The sequence below is a fragment of the Pezoporus wallicus genome, unplaced genomic scaffold (genome assembly GCF_028554395.1).
Source record: "Pezoporus wallicus isolate ANWC-B61680 ecotype Strahan unplaced genomic scaffold, APGP_CSIRO_Pwel_v1 contig_4191, whole genome shotgun sequence".
NCBI lineage: Eukaryota > Metazoa > Chordata > Aves > Psittaciformes > Psittacidae > Pezoporus > Pezoporus wallicus.
In genome coordinates, this window is record NW_026641383.1 from 1447829 (window position 1) to 1469155 (window position 21327).

Genomic DNA, 21327 nt, shown 5'->3' on the forward strand with positions numbered 1-21327 from the left:
GGAGTCCCCTTGCCAAAATGTAATCATGCAGAAAATGCAAAATGGAGATCACCATATAGATTATTTTATAATGTGGTCACATGAGAGTAGATGGCATAGAAGCCAGAAACTGAGCAGTCACTGCAACAGACTCTAGATTGTTGCAATTTGATTCACGTAAGGGAATTGTGTTAGCTTTTTGGCTGTGGTCTTGATGTTCTATTTGGAAATGTATGATGTCGTTGTACCAAGCAAATCACAGCAAAAGGCCGCTTGTATTTATGTTGGCTAAAGGTTTAACCAAGTGTACATGGCAGCCTTAATTTATTGCTACTTTAACTTTGTTTAGTCACTGAAGGGCTTTATTTATGCTGGTAAATTCAAATAGTGGCTAACAGTGACCACACAGCTAAAGGAATGGCAAGAGTCATTATCACTAAATCACTTTGTTGCCGAGTTCCCTTAATTAAGTGGGGGGGGGGAAGGAGGGGGAGAAGAAGGGAAATTGAATCCCTGGGCATTCAATAGAGAATAGGGTGGTAAAAGAGAGTGATCAGTTGCTTTCCTTAGCAAACTGGATTTCTGTAACCTACTATGGCAAGGAAAGAAGGAAAATAAAACTCGAGCGTCGTCTAAACTGCGGAATTAATTGAAGACACATTAAAAAGTTTTATAGAGGCTCTATAAAGTAAAATAAATAGCAAGAAAGTTATATTCTTTATGCAAACATTTTTCATTACAGTACGTGTCAGTCCCTCAGTGAGAGCTCATTAACTTTTTAAAAATTACCTTTAATGGGCTACTCATTATCATCACCATCAAATGCTTCACTTGTCCGACATTCTAGCGTTTAGAGCAGATTAAAGCCAAAATTACCCTCTAGATACAGGGCATATTCAGCTGCAGAGGGAGCAAAAAAAAAAATCCTTCCGTAAAGTCATGGCTTATAAACAGTGAAAATTAGGAATGTTGAAAGCAGCCTTTTTTTAAAGCTCAGAATGTGGCTCAGTGTGGTAGCTGTGGCTTTGAGTAATAAAAAAATGAAAAGGTTTCTCATTTTAAAGTCTCTCATTGAAGAGATATTTGGTTAAAACATAACTGTGAAACAGGCACCTTGCAACCTGGTCTCCAGAGCTTTGGCATATCCTTGTTTGGCTGTTATTTAGCTAAGAGGCTTGAACAAGTCACTTCCGTTGCCTCAACTAAAACTTGTGGATACTGAGATGTCCTTTGTCAAGGACTGCAAACCTTTGTTTGGAAGCTGCTTTAGGAGATAACGCTTTCATTGTTGCTCATCCTGCAAGGGCTCTGCGGGATCTAAAAAGCAGGAGCAGAAACAGCACCAGATCCAAAACGTTAAGCTTGTTTAAATTGGCTGAAGCTTTTCAGTTTCAGTGGAAGTTTACTCATTTTCACCAGCAGGGAGATTGGCATCCACTCTGTTTCTTTTCTAAGGGTGGTGTTTGGGGAGAGTGGAAATTCAGAAATGTTGATTAGGAATTGCAGACATCCTGGCATGTTTTGATTTAATGGGGCTGCGGTGCTCAAATGTGCTGCTGTGATGAGTAGCAAGGTTCTTCAAGGTTGCTTTAGCAAGGCACCCCCAAAAGCATTTCCTCGATGATGAGTTTACTTACTCCTCTGAGGAGGAAAACAATATATAAACAGGGCTCAGTCCTCAGCTGGCTGAACTCTACTAACTCTGAGGGAGCTGGCTGATTCACGTCAGCCATGGGTTTGGACCTTGCTTTGCCTTTCCTTTCCTTTCCCTGGGTTATCTGAACAAAACATCAGTGTGCCTGCGTCACCAATACTCAAAGGTACTCCTGGACTGTGGTAACAAGGAGGCTGAGAAAATGACACCAGCATTATGCAGATGAGACAAGATTCTTTGGTTTAAGCATGCTGTGGTGCCTTGCTATGTTATTCCCAGTTGTGGGGAGGCTGAGGGCTTCCTCTCTCAGTAAAAAGATCCTGGAACTATAAAGACCCTCCACCTCTGCACTTTTTAATCTATTTCATCCAAGAACCTTAGTTTATTTTTCAAAGCTATTGAACTGCAAATTATGGTGCTGCAATACACAGCCAGGTGCTAGAGTTTAACTGGGGTAAATTCATCCTGGTGGTGGGGTTTGGTTAGAGTCCTGTATCAACAGTCCTTTGTTTAAAATGAAGGTGTTCTGAAATCATTTTGTCTACTCACAATGCTCTTTTTATCCCTTCAGCTGAGAAGATTCTCCAGATATTGCTCTTCTGGCACTACAGTGCCTGTCTGATGCAGGAAGTATCTGAAGATGGGTGAAAAGTTCCAGACAAAACAAAAGAAACTTCAGAACGTATCAAATGATGGAGCTGGAGTGTTCCTCGGAGATCCTGAGATGGTCCTGGTAAGGTTCATAAACTGAGACTATTTAAAGCTTGCCATAAAGGATGTGATATCTATGCCCTTGTTATTTCTTATACCTTTAAGGCTGTAAGTTCCAGCATTGCATATACATTGGTAGGTCGGTCCTCATGGCAACCAGATTCAGACACTCCTAAAAATCAAATGGGAGCTCTTCAATCAGGTGTACTGATGTGGTGGTGCTTTCATCTCGAGAGAGAGTTGGCTTGCAGGAAAGCTGAAGGACAACTTAGACCTACCCTGTGTGTAGCTCTGTGGTGGCTACCAAAGCTACCTTTCTTTAAATTAAAAAACAAGCTAAAACCCAACATCCCTGTTTACTTGGTATGCAAGCCTGCCAAATGAATATCCTGCCATGAGCAACACAATGGCTCTTTGTGGTCCTGGTGGAAAACCTGGGAATCCAAGCTTGAGTTTAAAAAAAAAAATCAGATGCTGAAGCTTAGGCAGGTCAGAGATCCTCCTTTTTAATATTCTAAGCCTGACTTTTAGGCCTGAGATACATATTTTGGTTTCTCCTGCCTAACTTTGTCAAGAGTAGTACTCCTGTATCTCTCAGGATAAACACACCGCTGGTTTTGAAATGTGTAAGCTGAGATTTATCTTGCTTAGTGTGGACATTTCCAGTATCTACAGCTGTGCTTGTCACCTGTGGCTCTGCATATTCACTGAGAAGAAATAGATGCCATTGCAAAGTGGTGTAAATGACCTATTTTGAGGGTCTGCTTGAACTGAATCTAGGTCATTATTCCAGTGACTCTACTGAGCAGATTTCGTAACAGGCCTAGCTCCATTGGAAACAGACTTTCATTGAGAAGGAATACACTGAAAGGAATGCAGTGAAAGGAATACACTGCTTGCAGTTGCAGCCAGTGGTAGCTTGAAGTTCTTTAGCCCTCCATTCCCATCTGTACTCTTTCTTTCTTCACACTTCTTAGTAATACACCGCTCCTCAGGTCTCCCCATCTATAACATCCAATCCATCCCTGGTACTCACAGACAAATGTGTGAGTTGTGGTGTGAAATGGGGAGCACAAGATCAAACTCTCTATTGCCTGAGTGCTTTCTCAACCCACCTGTCCCTCCAGAGATAACTTCAGAGTCCCTTAAGGAGAGGGGAAAGACATGATCAACCCAATGTTAGCAAAAGCAATTGTTAACCACTAAACATGAAAATTCTAGTGATTGAAATCTGCAGGAATAACCCAGGAAAAAGTTTGCACTAGGTTACTTTAGAGTGTTTTAGGATATGATTCCCATGAACAAAGGACTTGCCTCTCCAATGTGCTGGTTAGAGGTGGATAGAAAATGTTTCAGAGTTAGGCAAGTCCCTCGTGAAAGCTGACAGAGGAAGAGGAGTGCAGGGGCAGACAGGTTAACAAACAGATTTGGCTAAGACCAAATAGCCTTGCACCTATTCATATTGCAGCACTTGTCTCAAGTGCAGAAAACTCAAGAGTCTCTGATTTCAACGCCTCCCTCTGCCTTAAACTAAAAATTCACTTCTGAGAGTAAAAATGTTCCTGGCTAAGACTCTATTGAAAGAGGCACACTTTGAAAAATGTGGATGTCAGTAAGTAAAATCAAGCTTCCTCATAAAACAGCAAAAGAAACCTTCAAATCATCTGTTGTAGACAATTCAGCACCTGCTGTGTGCTGTCAAGTCCCCATGGCATCAGCAGCCACAGATGACTTGTGACATCAAGCCCTGAAACTGAACAATGAGATACAACTGTGCTTAGTACTTGGTAATACCATCAAATCACATGCTGGTGGCTCAGGTGTTCTAGGCTTCAGGGTGCTTTATGGCTTGAGAGGAAACTCTCACGGCCAAAAGATACACAGCAATTAAAATATAAAAGAAGCAAAATCACTTGATTATTATATGATGCCATGGAATTTGATAGGGAATACAAATAGACCCAGAAGACTTGCACCTTTCTGTGCCTGCCTTGTGACTGATTGTATTTTCACTGGACAGTCACAAACCAGAAAATAAATTACACAAGGTGGTTGGAAGTGCTGGGGATTTTTCCATTGATAACGTTCTTCTCTTACGAGGTCTGTGGGAGGCAAAATGAAATTTCCACATACATAGGTTTTTTTGAAGCTGAAATTGAATTTTATGTTTCAAGTGAAACATATTTTGGTATCTTTGAACCAATCAGGATTCTGTTCCTAGTCACTCTGGTTTTATACTGTGTCTGCCTGAGCAGCTGTAGTGCTTGGGTACAGCTAAAACTGTGCACACTCAGAGGCTGGGCTTCATGATGAGTTGGTATCTCCTGCTGAACTGGCACAGTACTTCATGGGAACAGTGAAACTGTGGCTTATGGTAAGCAGCAAGGAAGGCAGTCTTCCATAACTGATGGCTGAAATCTCAGCCAGGAATGGTACTCAGAATAGCTACATGGATTAAAAGCTCACTCTGTAGTACTGTCATGGTATCAGTGATCCTGAAAACACCTCAGTACAAGGACATGTTTCTGCTAGAGCATCACTGCTCATGTGGACAGACCACAGCCAGTGTCCAGATGCCGGCGGAGGAGAACAACAGCTTTGCCAGCCTTTCTCAGCAGGATTTTTGGAGGCTGCATCATTCCTCCTGGGCAAGGTTTGAACTCCTGGGTTGAGCTGCTTTTAAAGGTGATTCAGGTAGATCTACCTGGGCTGCAATAACTATAGTGTAGAAATACACCAGAAAGAGCTGAAGTTACCTTATTGATAACAGAGGTTTGGCTCACAAAGGTCTGATTGTAGCCTACAACTTCTCTCATCTCTCATTTGCATCCTCTGTGCCTCTTGTGCCAATGCTGGCAGGAGGTGTCACATGTGGGGTACCCCAATGTTGGTATGCAAGGAAAACAGCACTGCAGAGACATCTACAATTTATTGTTGCCCTCTATTATTCTATCTGCATGTGCAAGTAACATCCAGAGCAGCAAACAGAGCTTTGAAGCATTCTACAGCCATCATCTCCTTTCAGCCCACTACTTAATCTGGTGATATACAGGCCAGCTGGACGATTTCTGAAAAGGAGATAAACGTATAATTTTTATCATGCTGGTACATTCTCTTGCTGCTGCATCTTTGCTGCACTTGGAAATGAAGACAGTGTAATTACCTAACAATTATCTTGTCAGCTTGTAGCAGAATGCAAAATTCGGATTGGGGTAGGGAATGAGAGTGCATTTAAACACTGGGCTCCTGTGATGTGGTGTTCATTTATTTTCCATGCTAATTTTGGGGCTGGTAATGAAATAGATGTGTGTGGTGAAGCTAAATGGCCCACAGTGGCTGTCCAGAATACAGGAGACCAGTTGGCCGTGTACTTTGGCATGCTGCAGGGGTGGGGACAGAGATTCCCTGCACTGTGTTGCTGCATTTCCTTGGTGCCCAGGAATGAGGTTGCCGCTCAAGTGTTTCATGGAGTTTGATTGCCATGGGAAGTGGGGTGGGAGCATGCTTTTGCCTGGTGGATGAAGAGGCAGTCTCTTTTCCGTGTGACCTCTGATGCAGCATGCCTCTAAGTACGTGTTCAGACTGTCCAGCCATGTTCTCTGTCAGTCCCGGTTATGTTTTAACATGACCAGGAGGCAGCAATACATGAAGACTTCTTCATATTCTCCATCCCTTCCTTTTTTTTCTTTTACTTGCCTGTGTAAATGCCTTTTGGGGGCTCTCTTAAACACGGGGATGCCAACTGAGATAAATGATGATTATCTGCCATTGTGAACAGCCATGTTAAACTGATATGTATATATTTGGAGAGTGCTCACAAGGTTTAAATCTCATCAATGTGAGGCATCGTTCCTCTCTGATTCACAATATGCTTTTGGGCAAACCTTCGGCTGGCATTTTTGTCTCAAACAGATGTCCTTCCCTTGTCTGTCATTAAATACTCAGACCTCTCCTGGTAGAAGGGGCTCTGGCAGTGTGGCAGTTCCAAGCTCACACTGAAGCAGAATTTACAACCAGTATTGCCATGAATTCCAGCTGTTCTGCACTGGTGAGGCACAGCCATGGAGTAGGTTTGTTTTTCACTGCTCAGTTTACAGCTTTTTCCCTCCTGACTTGCATAGCTTGAGAGACATCTTAGCAAGTCTACCAGTCAGCACAGAGAGGAACATGAGAAGTGGCTTTCAGCTGAGAGACTCTGATGGGCCCTGGTCTGGTGTCAATACACTTGAAGAGTTTTCAAAACAAATGCTGTTTCTGTCAGTGCAATTCTGTTAACACTTTGGCATTTCAAGGCCTAAGCCTCCTGCCTTTAGTAGGTAGTGTGGGATTTTAGTGATTAGAAAGCATCATATTATGGGTTGCTAAGTGGTTTGCATTTCAAAGTCAGCTGCAAGTTAAGATGTATCTTGGCAGAAACATGCAGTAAATGGGCCAGGCTTCCAAATAGAGACCAGGCTGCCTTTTGCAAAGGAGTTCTCATTCTGGGATAGGCAGTCGCATTGCACTGCTGTGTGCTTTGCATGGCTGGAATGGTATGAGTAGTCCAGGACTGAGTGAGATGTGCTTGACAGTCTAAGTTCTTTGGGGATGGTCTTTTTCATGCAGTGCAGTGAATGTTGCGCTGAACCAATTTTTTTGCACTGTTTAGGCATAAAACTTTCTTCAGCACTGTGCATGTTCTTGAGGCCTTGACCTTTTATATTGCTGTGAGTCCTGTAAGCATTTGCAAGGCTTTCTGAATAATTGCTAAGAATAGAGATAGTGAAGGATGTTAAGGGCAACTTTCACAAACTAAAAGTGCTTAGTTTTGCCTTGAGAACAGGAATGCTAAGTTGTCCTTCATCCAGTCCAGGCCATGGCAGAAAGGCATGTTCAAAGGAAAGAAGGGCAGAAAAGACAATGTTCAAAAGGAGTGGAAGTAACGCAACAAAAAGCAGAGAGCAGCAGCAAACTTGTGCATACAATCCTACTCTCCTGCACTGCCCATTGCTCCACCAAAGGAGCTGGGAAAGACTGTGTAGCCAGTGGTGAAAGCAAAGGCAGCTTCAGCTGGGAAGGGAGGAGGAAAGGTGTTTACTTAGGGTGTTTAATTGCTTGCTTTCTCTTTCTCATTACCCAAATCAGTGATTAGAAGTTTGTGTCAATTTGCAATAACTTAAGTAAAAAAGATCCCCCAGTAGAGGCTGTCTTGCTAGCAACAGTGAGTGTGCCCAGGACAGGAGCTGGTGGAGAATGCAGGCCTGGTGTGGTCTGGGGTTGGAATAATTTAAGTGACTCCTGTAACACCTTGGATGGAGAGGAGGTGTGAACAATGTGTAAGCAAGTGGGAAAGAGTTTGAAGCTGCCTGAACAGGATCTCAAGGGTTGGGAGAATGAATACGAAGAGGTCAGCTGTATCACAGTCTGACTATCGGTTCACAAACTTCAACCCTCATCCCTGTGGACTAGACTGTATGGGTTAATATTATAACAATCTGAATGTGTGCTAATTACAAATGTCACTCCTTGATCCTGCAGCAAATGTAACCAAGTCACAGCACATTGAATATGTGTGCATTACAAATGCCACCCCTTGCGCCTGTGGACTGCATTACTGGAGTTAATGTAATCTGACCACTTCTGACAAATTTCATACCTTGTTCCTGCAGAGCACAAAGCTAAAAATACAACAGAATTTTTCATTTATTCAACTGTACTCTAGCACACAAAGAAGATGATGAAGATAGTACAAGCAAAGATTAACACCACTGTGGAGGTACCAATAGGTTCATGAGTCGGAGAGCTGTAGGCAGTTCTGTCAGCTGCCTACTACACTGCAGCCATGGATGCTGAAGCCTGCCACGTGTGTCCAGTGCAGCACTTGTGAGATCATTGGGTGCTCATGCATGTGCTAATTGAGTGTTCATGCATGAGTACATTGGGTAAACTCAAGTGAACTGTGCAATCATGCACAAAGCGGTCAGGTTCTGATGCATGAATTCAGTGATCACATGTGGCCTGATTGTGCAGTCATGCATGAGCTAATGAGGCGTCTTGAACCCCTTGGATGCCCATGTGTGAGCTAATTAGGTGCTCAAGCATGAATTAATTGTGCCTTCATGCAGGGGCTAATTGGAAAATCAAGTGTAAGGTGGCAGGACACTCACGCATGCACTAGCTGGGCTCTCATGCACAAATTACTCAGGCTGTGTGGTGTAAATTAATTTGGCACTTGGATGTGAATTAATTGTGAGTCCGCAGTTGAATTCATTGGGCACTCAGGGATGAATTGACTGGACCCTCATGCATGAACTGATAGGCCACTCAGGTGTGATTTATTGTATGTCTATGCATAAACTAATTGGGCATTCATGCACACAGTTACTGGGTGCTCATGCACAAACTTAACTGAACATTCAAGCGTGAACTAGTTGGGCATCCCTGTCTGACTTTATTGGACACTCATGCATGAATGCAGTAAGCCCTCCGATTTATGCCCTGAGGGGCATAATAATATGTATTCATTCAGATGGTCAGAATATTAACCCCTGCAGTCTGATCCATGGGGATGAGGGTTGATGTTTGTGAACACTACATGTAGTCAGATTGTGATAACACTGACCCCAGTAATTTAGTCCACAAGGTCAATGGGTGGAGTTTGTACTAGATGAAAGTTCAGGCTGAGATGATGATGATAACCCCTGTAACGTGGCTCCCTGATGGCGGGGATAGAAATTTAGTAAGTGCATGTGCACTGTCTTATAATGTTAACCCCATGCAGTCTGGACTACCAGGACAACAGATGGAGTTTGTGTTGGATAAGATGTTCTTAGGGACATGGTTTAGTGGTGGATTTGGTAGTGTTAGGTTAATGGTTGGACTTGATGATTTTAAGGGTCTTTTCCAACTTAAATGATTTTATGATTCTATGATGTTAGCTCTGATGTGCAAGGAACAGAATTTTAGAGAGCATGTGTACATACTGCTGTGGTGTTAATCCCTACTGTGTGTTCTGCAGGGATAAAACACGGAATTCCTAATTGCTGTATATTAGGATTGTGCAGATGTTGAAAGTAGAGTTTGTAGTGTATGTATGTTGAGACAGCCCTTAAGTATGTGTTTTGCAAGAGGTGAAGGGTAGAAGGCATTGAGATTCAATTGCAGGGTTTACTACATTTGTGCATGGGCACATAATTAGCTCATGCATGAGTGCCAGTTTAGTCCATGCATGGGATGGGTGCCCAATTAGCTCATGCATGATTGCCCTGTTAGTTCATGCCTGATCACCCAATTGCTTCATGCATGGATGCCAAATTAGTGCACGCTTTATTGCTCAAATAGCTCATGCATGAGTACCCAATTAGTTCATGCTTTGGGGCCCAATCGATTCACACTTGAGAGTCCAATTAGTTCTGGATGAGCACCCAATTTACTCATGCATGAATGCTCAATTAGTACATGCATGAGCTTCATTCCCAAGTGCACCATGAGTTCACACCAGTGCTACACTGGACACACATGAGGTTGGGCATCCAGGGCTGTAGTGTTATCAGTGTTCCACATGGTGGCCATGAACTGCCCTGTGCAGGTGGCAGCTGGCTCTGAACTTGATATGGTGTCCCAAAATGCCAGGCTCTCAGAGGACCCTGCAGGGGCCCAGCGCAGACAGTGTGGGGAGATGGTGGAGGAGGCATATGGACAGGAAAGTGTCAGGGAAGACATGCATGGAAGAGGATGCTCCATGCCCAAGGGATGCTTGCCTGCATCACTACAGCCTATGGACCACCCCTTAATTGCTTAATTGCTTATGTATTCTTTCTTGATACCTGAATGGGTGATTAGACATTTGTGTTAATTGGCAATAACTAAAGTAAAAGTTCCCCTAGTGAAGGCTCTTCTGTGCACTACAGTAATTAGTGGAGGATGCAGGCAGCACCCAGGGCTAGTATGGCCTGGGACTGCAATAATTTGAGGCTCAGGAAGGAGTGTTGATTCTGATACTTGGAATTTGGGGTGTTGTGGTGTGTCTATCATATCTGGAGGGGTTATGTGCAAACAGTATTTAAGTAGGTGGGAAACGGAGAGATCAAGGCGACCGGAGCAATGCCCTGAAGGGGATGGGAAAGTGGCTGGGAGGAGATGGCATGGGTTCTGCTTCAAGCCTCTGCCACACTGGCCTGCAGCCAGGCCTGTCTCCACACAACGGATCCAAGAGCACCTTCCATGGAGGGTCAGCATGGCTGGAAAGGACCCCGAGTGCTGCGTGCTGCTGTGCTGTGAGGTGTGCAGGGCTGATGGTGTCTCCAGAGAGCCCAGCAGTACTTGGCAGAGCTGGGTATTGAGTGAGGGTCTGTTTTAGAGCAAAGCCACCTAAAGGAAATATTAACAACTGCTCAGCACAAGAGGGAGGTTCTCGGTCAGGACAAGCAGCTTGTAGTACTGTGCTGATCAAAATGTGATACAGTGCTTATCCCTACTGGTCCCTGGGGGTGACAGTGGAGTTTGTAATTGGCGTAAATGAAGATTGTTAAAAGTAGAGTTTATAATGGATTGATGTTGAAATAGTTCCTGTGTGTTTTTCACGTGTATTAGGCATAGATTGCAGGGTTTACTGTGTTAACACATGAGCACCCAACTTGTTCATGCATGAGTGCCTGATGAGTTCATGCTTGAGAGGCTGATCAGTTCACGCTTGGGCACAAAATTAGCTCATGCTTGCACGCCCAGTTGATTTGTGCATGGGTGCCCGATCGATTCATGCATGAGAACCCAATTGCTTCATGCTTGCACGCACAATTAATCTCCGCTTGAGTGCCTAATTGAGTTCTGCATGAGTGCTCCATTAATTTGATAAGGGCTCAGGAAAGTGCCATTGCTATGAACCCCAAAACTGGAGCCAGATCCAAATTAAAGCCACACCCCCTAAAGGCCCTCTGGACAAATGAATCTAGGCTGAAAAGCAGTCCTTTGGTTCAGATGGAAAAGAAATGAAAGCCAGCTCTCATTCTCCACCTGGGTATAATTAGTACAACTTTAACTTGGATCCTTTTTTAGGACCCAGAAAGCAGCTGTGTGGGATGTTGGCTTTCTCCACTCCACTCTAGCTAATCCAGCCTTTCTGTTTCCATATGGGGGTTTTGTTTTGTTTTATGCGCTAATCATTAAAATGTAATTTCCCATCATGTAGCTTCCTTGGCCAGCATGAAATGCCTATGGAAACAAAGGTATTGTAAATGAAAAAGCAAGTTAAACCAGCAGGAAAAGTCAAGAATACAGGGCAGTTCCCAGCCTGTTTCAGTAGGAAGCAGCAGTGCTGTGTTCTCACCTCCAGTGGATGCTGTAAAAGATTGTGCACGCGCAGTGCCTGGGCATGGTCTTCAGAAAACAAAACTATTTTTGTTAGTGAAGGTCTGGAAGAGGAGAGTATAAAATCTTGTGTACTATTACTTAGGCTGTGTTTTCCTTTTGCTTCTTGTCTTTCGTGGTTTTCATGAAGATGGCAGCTCCGTTATCTAATCTCCATTTCTTGGAGGAGCTTACCAGTCTCCCAGCATTGGCTCCTCCCTGCTGGCCAATGTAGTTCCTCAGCTAATGTCAGAGCAGTGGAATTGCCTTTGGAGGTCACATACCTTGGCCATCAGATGTTTCCTTTAAGACTCAGGAGCACTCAAGGGTGTTTTAGACCTGTTTTTAGACTCAACCTGTTGATGCTTCTAGACTGACTTTTATACTCCACAGTGTCCTTTTGGAAGCTTTAACTGACCTCTGGAGGTTGCTTCCAGCAGGAACATGAAATAGAGAGTGTTTCACCAGCTCACCCCACCTTTACAATCTGTCCTTCTTTAGGAAGGGCTGAAACCTTGTTATGTCATATATGGCCACACTGTAGCTTGTCACTCCAAAAGCTACTGGTCTGGGAGGGAAACCACGCAGCTGTTTTTGTATATATGGAAAAGGAACAGGAGGCCATAAGCTTGTCCGTCTGCTACATTTTTACTTGCTCTCAGCTATGTAATACCTGGTGCATGCAGAGTGGTTTTGTTACTGGGTTTGAACCATTTTTATTTAAAGTGGAAACGCTTCTCTGTTTTGTCTCTGGTACCTGCTTTTGTACAACAAAATCCCTTACGGTGGCTCACTTGTCACTGCTTTCAGTGTTTGGATGGTATCAGGTTTTTGAGGGCTTTTGCAACCATGGAGAAACTGTGATTTATTTTTTTCAATGGTACCCTGAGGCGGGGGGAAGAGCAAAAATGTTGGACACGCTTGGGCATCTCCCAATGGGATTTAATATTCTGGTTTCCCATCTCAAAATAAAAGAATGACAAGTTAGAGCTGTTTGGGCTTGAAGATGCGGGAGTAAATCTCACTTGGGAGCTGAGTCCTGCTCTTCCTATTTGCTTTGAATAGGACTTTGCTCTCTGGGTGGTGTCCCTGATTTAGAACATCCTTAGCAGGTGCAACCTGAATGGAATGAGGCAGCATAACAACAGCTATATAGGAGTAGAGAGGAGTTGGTGTTTTAAAAGGTAGGCATGAAATGGGTTACTGCACACAGGACAAAGTAGAGGAGTGTTTTGGAAAGCGTTTCTGATATCACTTCTATTGCATCTTAAGCTGGCAGCAAAGGGATATATTGTGCACTCATGTGCCTTCCCAAGTGGAAGGTCCTCACTTAAGTTGTGTTAGGTCTCTTTTGAAACATTTACAACAAAATGGCCTAATTGTACCTCTGGTGTTGCAAGCTTAACGACAGTGTTGGTTTTCATGGTCTGCAGCATTGTGTATGCTAGCAGCTCCTCTTCAGGGATGTGAGGACTCTGAGCGCTGTTCCGTGCTGCATCTGGAAGCTGACTGAGAAGCTGCATCGACACCACCTTCCCATCAGCCTGCTGCAGTTGCACTGCCCTCCTGGGCACTGAGTTAGTGCCAGTGTAACTACATGGAAGGAAAAGAGACAAAGGATGAAGGACGCAAAAAGCCTTCTTTTCATCTTGGGCTGATATGCCTTTGCTGCTTAGTATTAATGTGGCAATGTAGCAACTGAATGGCAAAAGGCTGTGCTGCTCACACACTGAACTGTGAGGGCTTAGGAGAGAGTGTGAATTGCTGCAGCTTTGGTGTGATGTCTGGATATTCCTTTTCCATGAAGGATGAAAGAACAAAGTGATATTCAATTTGGGTCCATAGTTCTTTGCCGTCCTCCTTGTCCCTGAAGATAAGTAAGGATGGAGGATGTGTAGGTCTTAGAAGTCCTCCCTCTCCACCTTTTGCTCTAGCTCCTCTCCCCGCAGGGGTTTAGAATGTAGGTGAGCTGGCTTCTGAACACTAAAGAAAATGAAATATTTGCTACCTGTGGTCACAGAGAGAAGACTGAATTTCAGAGGGTTGAGAGCTTTCCTCAGCTCATAGGTGGCCTTTGAGTCTTGCTGTAACAGGCACTGCTTCTTTCTTCAGCAGTTCTTTTCTTCTACCTCAGTCTTGCTAGAGCTTACAGTGGGTCATAATGCAGTGGACAGCTTGGTTTGTCAAACTCTCTTCTTTATCTCACACTCTTTCCTGTAGCAGTGAGAGACAACTGATGCGGAGTCTGAGGAATCAGAGCAGTCAGGTCCAGAGCACAGCCCTCTTCTTGGGCTTCTAGCTGTCTAGAGAGTTTGGCTGGCAGAGTCAAGGTCAGCTCCCTCACTGATAAGAGCTTTTGTGAAGAAAGCTGGAAGTGATGGCCAGCCTCTCCTTTCCTTTGGGAACTGCTTTTAAGCTGGAGCTCTGCTGCTGGCCCCCACCCATGCTCCATCATAGCCTTGCAGCAGCTGTATCTATGACTGCCATAACTCTGACCCTGACCTGGACCTGCTGACCAGGCTTCCTGGCTAGACATCAGACCTGCCCCATCGCTGCAGACTCACTGCATCACTACTGGGCTATGTCTGATGACTCTCACCCTGACCCTGACCTGGACCTGTTGATTTCCATTCCAACTCTGTGTTGGTGAGGTCAGTGCTTGCGTCTGCTTTATTATCCTGCTCTATTCCCAGCTTCCTGTCCCTTGCAGAGCAGCCAGTCCTCACTTCTCCTTGACAGTTAGCAAAGGTGGGGTCAGGGGTAAACTTCAGCTTAAAAGCAATTCCCAAGGGAAATAGGGAGGTCCTTGCTTCTGGCTTTCTTCACAACAGCTCTTATCAGTGGCAAAGCTGTCCTTGAACTCAGCCAGCTGAACTCTTCAGCTTGGCCAACTACATCCTAGAAAGGGGATGTACTCTGGGCCCTGAGTGTCATCCTGGCTGAGAACCAGTGCTTCCCCCGTCTTCTCCTAGCACATTCTGGCTCAATGGCTCTGATTCACTTGCAAGTCTGCATGCTCAATAATCCTACTCCTGCTCCCTTGGTCTTTCACAGCTGCATGTCACTTGCTCCTTGTCCAGCATTGTATACAGCTCTTCCTGTTACTAGGATTTTTGTGGTCCCAGAGCGCCTCTTGCTCTTGTTCCAGGCCTTATTGAAAAGTTTTAACAACCAACATAACACACTTTTAACATTAATAACCAAGTGTCGTCATGTGCTGCCAGAGCAATCCCACTGAATTCCAACCCCTCAAGCCTGTAAAATGCCCCCCCAGCCTGTACCTTACTTGTGTGGGGAAATTTGGTGAGTGGAAGGTGCTGTGTCCTGAATCTCTCTGAGGCATGAAGCATCATCTCTTGCAGGAGGCTTGTGGCCGAAATGGTGATGTTCTGCTTCACTGCTAAAGGCAGTGTTTGACTGGTCACTGGTTTTGGGGAGGGTGGAGGGAAGAGACAGATAGCTGCCAGGTTTTTGATGTAATCTATGACTGGACCAGGTGCAGTGATGTGTTTGGTGATGGGTAAGGAGGTCATCTGAGCCGGGTTTTTGTTTGATGTTGCAAACCTGACACTTCTTGAGACCTCCACTCAGCCCAGCAAAACAGTAACTGTCCTTATTTTTTAGTGGATACCCCATCAAATGCTGCTTATGCATGTTGGTAGACCTCCTTGGTTTCACTATCAGTAGTATCTCATTTCTGCTTTCTTGCTTTGTTGATGTTATTACCTGACAGACAACTTGAACTTTTGATCTTTGTGGGGAAGAGTGTAAGTCCAAATAGGGGTGGGGAGTAGGTCCAAGTAGTATATGTGAAGAAAGTAGATTTATTCTCACTTTTGTTGATGGGACATCTACAGCACATATGAAAAGGATGCTTTCATTTCTCTTCTTCCTCCCATTCTACTACATCTCCCTAATGCTGCTCCTACTTGAGGCGATGTACCCAAGTGCCTCATCTTTCTTCATCGTAACCGTTGTTATATCATATCTTAATGTACCTGTTGATGCTCTGCAAAACAAGGAGATGACGTTTTAATTCTGAGACTCTGCTATTTGCATTTTTAGGCATTCAGGACTGGGGGGTAATGGAATTTATAAGCCCTGTAGCTTAGACACAATTTGAGGTAAATCTCAAACTGCAAAAGGATTGTTGGATTAGTATCAACACTTTTGGGGGGAGGAAAAGGGACTAATTTAGAAGTGGGTCAGCCCACTGAAAAGCTTCATGATGAAATATGGAGTATTTGGAAGTGAAGGGGCGAGGACAGGGACATGGTGGTAAGGATGAGCATGGGGAGTGAGCCTGTCAGGTAGGCATGGTTAAGCTAGCTTTAAATGAACTAATGACAGCAGGGTAAATTAGACTGCACTGAGCTCCACACAGCCTCATCTGCAGCAGCCCCTGAGCAGGCGAGTTTTACAGCAAACTCAGATACCTCTGCACTACAGACATACCCTGAGGTAAAGAGAATATAAATAGGGTTGGAAGATGAGGGATGGAGCAAGCAGCCAATCTGCAGAGGGCAGAGGAGCCAGGATGAAAACTGCTGCTGGTTCTTTGAAAGTCATGAAAAGCCAGAGCCTTAGTTTGCTCACACAGGCACAGCTCCTCTGGGCTTCGGGGAGGAAGTGTCGGAGAGGCTCTCAAAGCATGTGTGTGCAGAGCCAGCCTTGTTGTGCTAAACCCCATGTTCTGATTAACTGTGCACGTGGCAGGAATTTTGCATCACCACTAAAGCAATAAAAAGTCCTGATAGGTTTCCATGACATTAATTTTAGTTCATTTGAGATAATCCATGTAGGGCTTAAATAATACATGAGATTTATGCCATCGAAGATACGCACCGTATCTTGGGCTCAGAGCAGAGAAATCTGCCTTGTTGACACCAACCAGCCAAACCAGGAGACAGGACAGAACTAGTTTTTCATGGGAGTACTGCTGCCTGTTTCTTCTCCTGGCTTTCATCTCTTTCTCCCTCTCTTCCCCCCCTCCCCTTTTCTGTTGTTGATTGGTGTCACCTCACATGCTTAGGATGTCTGCCTGTCTGCTCGGAGTGTGAACACATTCCTCAGAATGCTGATTTGCTCGTTTCACACCAGTGTCAAAATGACTTATTAAATTCGGCACCTCCTAATACTCAGTTCCTGATGTGTTGCTATCCAAACATTAAATGACAATAAGCATATGCAGCCACTGGGCCTAGCAAACTCATTTAGTTTGATAAAAATGTCATGGCAATATGCTTTAAATCACTGTCCTTTTCATCATTAATTGGTAGCTGTAGACCTCTTCCCTGTGCTTAGTGCAAGTTTGAGGATGCTGCCCCTTCCAGCCTGATTAAGCATGTTCCTAACTGTAGAAATCCTTTCCAGTGGCAGTGTTATTTCACCAAGATGTGGATTTTGCTCTTAATTAGCCAGCATGCCACCAGGGATACTTCAGTCATGGGTGTGAAAAAGCCTCCAGCAGAAGATCATTGTCTCGGATTAAAAAAAAAATGATCTATCAGTGGCTTGGGAATAATTGGCATCTTTGGTGATGGTAAGTTGGCTCTAGCATTGACAATGTGTTCTGGTGTAATAGCAGTACCTGCTTGTCTGCTTTCCAGTTGGCTCACTTGGGATTCCACAAGAGCAGTTCTGTATGTACCAGCGTACAAAGTACAATGCGGGGGTTGGGGAACCATTCCCCACCTTTTCTGCTGTCACTGGGGAGCTGCGTAGCTTTCACGAGGCGTTGTAAACACAGGTTTTGCATTCTCTTCAGCAGAAAAGCACCTTCTTGGGCCATATTTACTCATCAATGGAAAGCTTACAAAAAGAAATCCTCACGCATTTAAAATCAATAGCAGAAATCTGTGGCAAGCGGGATCCTGCTCCCAGTTTAAGTAGCTGGGAAGAATCCAGATGTCATATATGTTAATATATGTTACAGCTTCCGTTTTGTAGACACTGAACTCAAACCTGAATGTGTCTGTTCATTTCTTGTTACTAGTCATGTACTTAATTTGGACTTTTGCTTTACTTTTGTCTTTAGGAGATAGATCCTTCTGTTGTCAGAAAGGTTTGACCTACTAAATCCCTTTTGTTATTTTGCATGCCTTAAGTGCCTAAAGCTGGCCTAATTTTCAGTGCATGGAGGGGACTCGTGCCCAAAGGTCTTGAATATAAATTCATTGACTCCTCCTGTTCCTAGGGTATATAAACTTATTATTTGCTGGGATACTTGTACTGTGAGAGAATAGGATTTCAGGCATCTCTGTGAAGATACTTGTTTCCCACTTCTGGAATGACTTTAAAATACCAGAAGTAGTATCTGCAAGAATGATTCAGCCTAGTGGAATTAAAAACCCTGCCTTGTATAGAAATAAGAATTCTGTTAATAAAATGTCTTTGTGTGATATAACCAAGTTTTAAAAAGGGGGCAGTTATGTGCATGTGGGGAAACTCATCCTGCCTGAGGTGTAAAAGTATGGGAGTCTGTAGGTCACGTTGTGCTGCTACCTGAGACTACTGTAGTATTTATGGACTCAACCTAAATTCCTTGAAGAAATCAAACCGAAACAATCTCATTTACTAAAAGTGTGCTTGATATAAAGCTCACTAAAATCAACGGCAAGTCTTGGGATGTGATTCTGATTGTCAAGAACTTGCAATTACTTAGCATATCTTCTAAAGAGAGAGAGGTAGGTACTATTTCAGCAGTTAAAGATGTTCTTTTCCAAATGGAATGAACTCTAACACGTCATTCACACTGTGAGCTTGTCAAGTTGTAGCAGAAAGATATGTGATCAGGCATTCCGAGGTGCCTGTCTTGTAACAGCAGAGCAGAGGCTGTTGTACTGGTGTCAAATGAAACGAAGAGATGGCTGGACTTTGCAGGGGCTATCTTCTCCAGATAAAAGGCCAGTGACCTTTTCACATCAAGCCCAGAGAGAAGGGTCTGGTTAAGGGTGGTATGCAAAAGTGTTGGCAAGAGGGACTGATTCATTAAGGCAGAACTCCTTCCTCTTACCTTAGGGAAGTAATTTAAGATGCGTCTATCACATTGCTGTATCCTCACAGGGACGGTGGATTATTCTTTAAAAGCAGAAACAAAAGGAAAAGCATTCTGAAATATTGAAGTAATACCTTTAATTTAGGGAAAATTGGAGTATTTTTCCTTTGAGCGTCTGAATCTTTTTCAAAGTGTTTTAATTTAACAATTAGCTTCCCATGAGAAGGAGGTAATCAGAAAATCAAATAGAATAGTTCTGGTGCACTATAAAATCTTGTACTGAGCAGAAATGCTGGAGACTTTTTTTTGTTTTCCTTTGGTTAGCTAAATTCAAAGATTTAAAAAGGTATATATGATCTTAAGGTCCTTTCCAACCCTAACTATTCTGTGATTCTATTGTCACTTCCCTCCCCATCCTCAATTCAGTCGCAAGAGAAAAGACCTTATTTACATCATTGCTAGTAGGAACTCAGTTTTTATAAACTACTTTTTCCTCTGGTACTCCATTAGGCAGTGCTGGCTGTAGGCCATTCTAATAGACCCTTCCTAATGTGTTAGAAGAGCTTGCAATACTTGCTTGCAAGGAGAGTGCTTCTTGTCAACCCTTTGAAACATCTTTCCTTCAACTGCCTTTCTACAGGTAGTTTGTCCATGCCACCAGATACTTATCAATAAGTCTTTCCACTTGGGTGTGCCAAATTGGGTTTGTTGTGTGAGTAAAGCATTGGGTGTTATAACACAAAATCCCTTTGTTCAAATTTTTACCAGTCAGTGTCAGCCTCTACTACCTCACTAGACATGGATGGTGTGTGGGCAGGAGAATTTGCTAGGAGATTGCATCTCTTGTACCTGATGTAGTAGTATTATTTATATCTGAAGTGGCAGAAAAGAACCACTGAGCACCAGTTCCTCTCATGCTCTAGAAACTGGGGATTACTATCAAGATCAGTTTGGGAAGGTAATACTACCTTAACACTCCAGCAAATGGTAGGGAAGAAAGGGAAAGGAGAAAGGAAGAGGCTTCAGGCAACTGTTGACATTTATCTTGTGATGTGAACGGTGTGTATTTTCCAGCCTCATGAAATATCTTATAAAAGGGAAGAACAAGAATGACAAAGGTCAGGAAGACAATAATAAAATAGGACTTTGCAGACAAAGCATTAGTGTTTCTGATGACAAGGGAGAAGATTTTTGGTGCTATTTGTGTGTGTCATTCAAGTAGCATATTAACACAAGCAGTGCTTTATTTTCAGTACTTTACAGGCCAGCCAGGGGAGTAACTGAATATACTCACTTGGAGAAATAATAGAAGGCTCAGAGAAGACATCAAAGTCTGGGAGGAGATTGGGCTGTGGGTGCTTTTGGAAAGGCTACAGGAATAAGAGCACTTGAGTTAAATCAGTGCTGACTGTTGACTAAAAGACCCTGCCTTGTTTATAGGGAAAACTTAAGATCATCTTGTGTTTGTTTCTTCTCTGGTGTGCAATGGCGAGACAAAGTGTTGAAAGTCCTTTGTGATGATATAGAAATACACAAGAGCTGATCACTTTAAAGTTCCCCTGCTACTGCCATAGTTTTTGATTTAATTCTTCTCATTCATCAAAGTGTTTGGATGTGATATTTGAGTTGATGTAGGCGAGTAAGAAAGCGGAGTGAAAATACTGATATCAAAGACGACACTGAAAAGATGTGGAAATTGGGCCGAGTCAGGTTTCCATAGTTAGAATAAGAATCCCTCAAATAAACAAGCAGAAAATTGTTCTCATCTCCGGTGCCTGTGAGTCTGTTAAAGTAAAGTAGAACTGACAGAGCTACTCAGAATCTCTATGTTTGAGTTAACAGTGGTGCCATTCAGACAACAGACAAACTCTTCTGCTTACACACACACAAATATTTTTGGGAAGAATTCCTTACTTTTGCAGGACCATTATTAGAAAAATACCCCTAAATAACAGTTTATTAAAGATGTTGAAAATAACATAACTATATCCGTTTGCACTGAATATTTCTTTAGATCACAACACTTCTGAATGGAATGAGATCTCAGGAAAGCTCCAAAGACAGGTGTGGTGAGAGTCAGTGGATACCAGTAAGAACAATTTGCTGGTTTGTTTGTGATGAGTGGTAAAGAGTTAAGTGAAACCTGAAAACTGTTAGTTTGTGGCACTGCTGCTGTGCACTGTATTCTGGTTAAAATCTGTTGTCACAGCTTTATCATCCGTGTAATCAGCTGTGATATTGGCTCTGTGTAGCCCCTCCTGCCTGCTTTCTCCCAGTTTACGCTGGGAGGAAGTAGAGTAGTAGAGAAAGAAAAGGAACAGAAGCATTCACTTGGTCTGAAGTGCTGTTAAAAGGACATCTATGGGCCTCTTATTTCATACGGTTTCATTCTGTAAATGCCACTTGAACTAAAATATTCCCTTTCATCTTTCTGACAGAAATATGACACAGTAATTCTTTGTGAAAATGTAGATGATACGCTGCAGTAGTTACAGTGAGTTAGGATTAAGTGGCAAATGCCTACTCTTAAAGACTTAATTAAAGACACAATAGCTCTGGGAGGTCATTATTGTAATTATAGTGCTGCCTATATTGTTGTAGCCAAGTACATGGTTGTAGTGCCATGTTATCCCTACATAGCATCCCGGTTTGATGAGGCAGC

The 21327-nt window shown here is 43.4% G+C and overlaps 1 long non-coding RNA gene across 1 annotated transcript; it reads left to right on the forward strand.

The window, feature by feature from the left end:
• The first annotated feature begins 2312 nt into the window (after window positions 1-2312).
• LOC130606877 (uncharacterized) lies at window positions 2313-20426 on the forward strand. Its single transcript, XR_008974096.1, has 2 exons — window positions 2313-2366; window positions 19919-20426. It is a non-coding gene; the product is annotated as an uncharacterized LOC130606877 (long non-coding RNA).
• The last annotated feature ends 901 nt before the right edge of the window (window positions 20427-21327 follow it).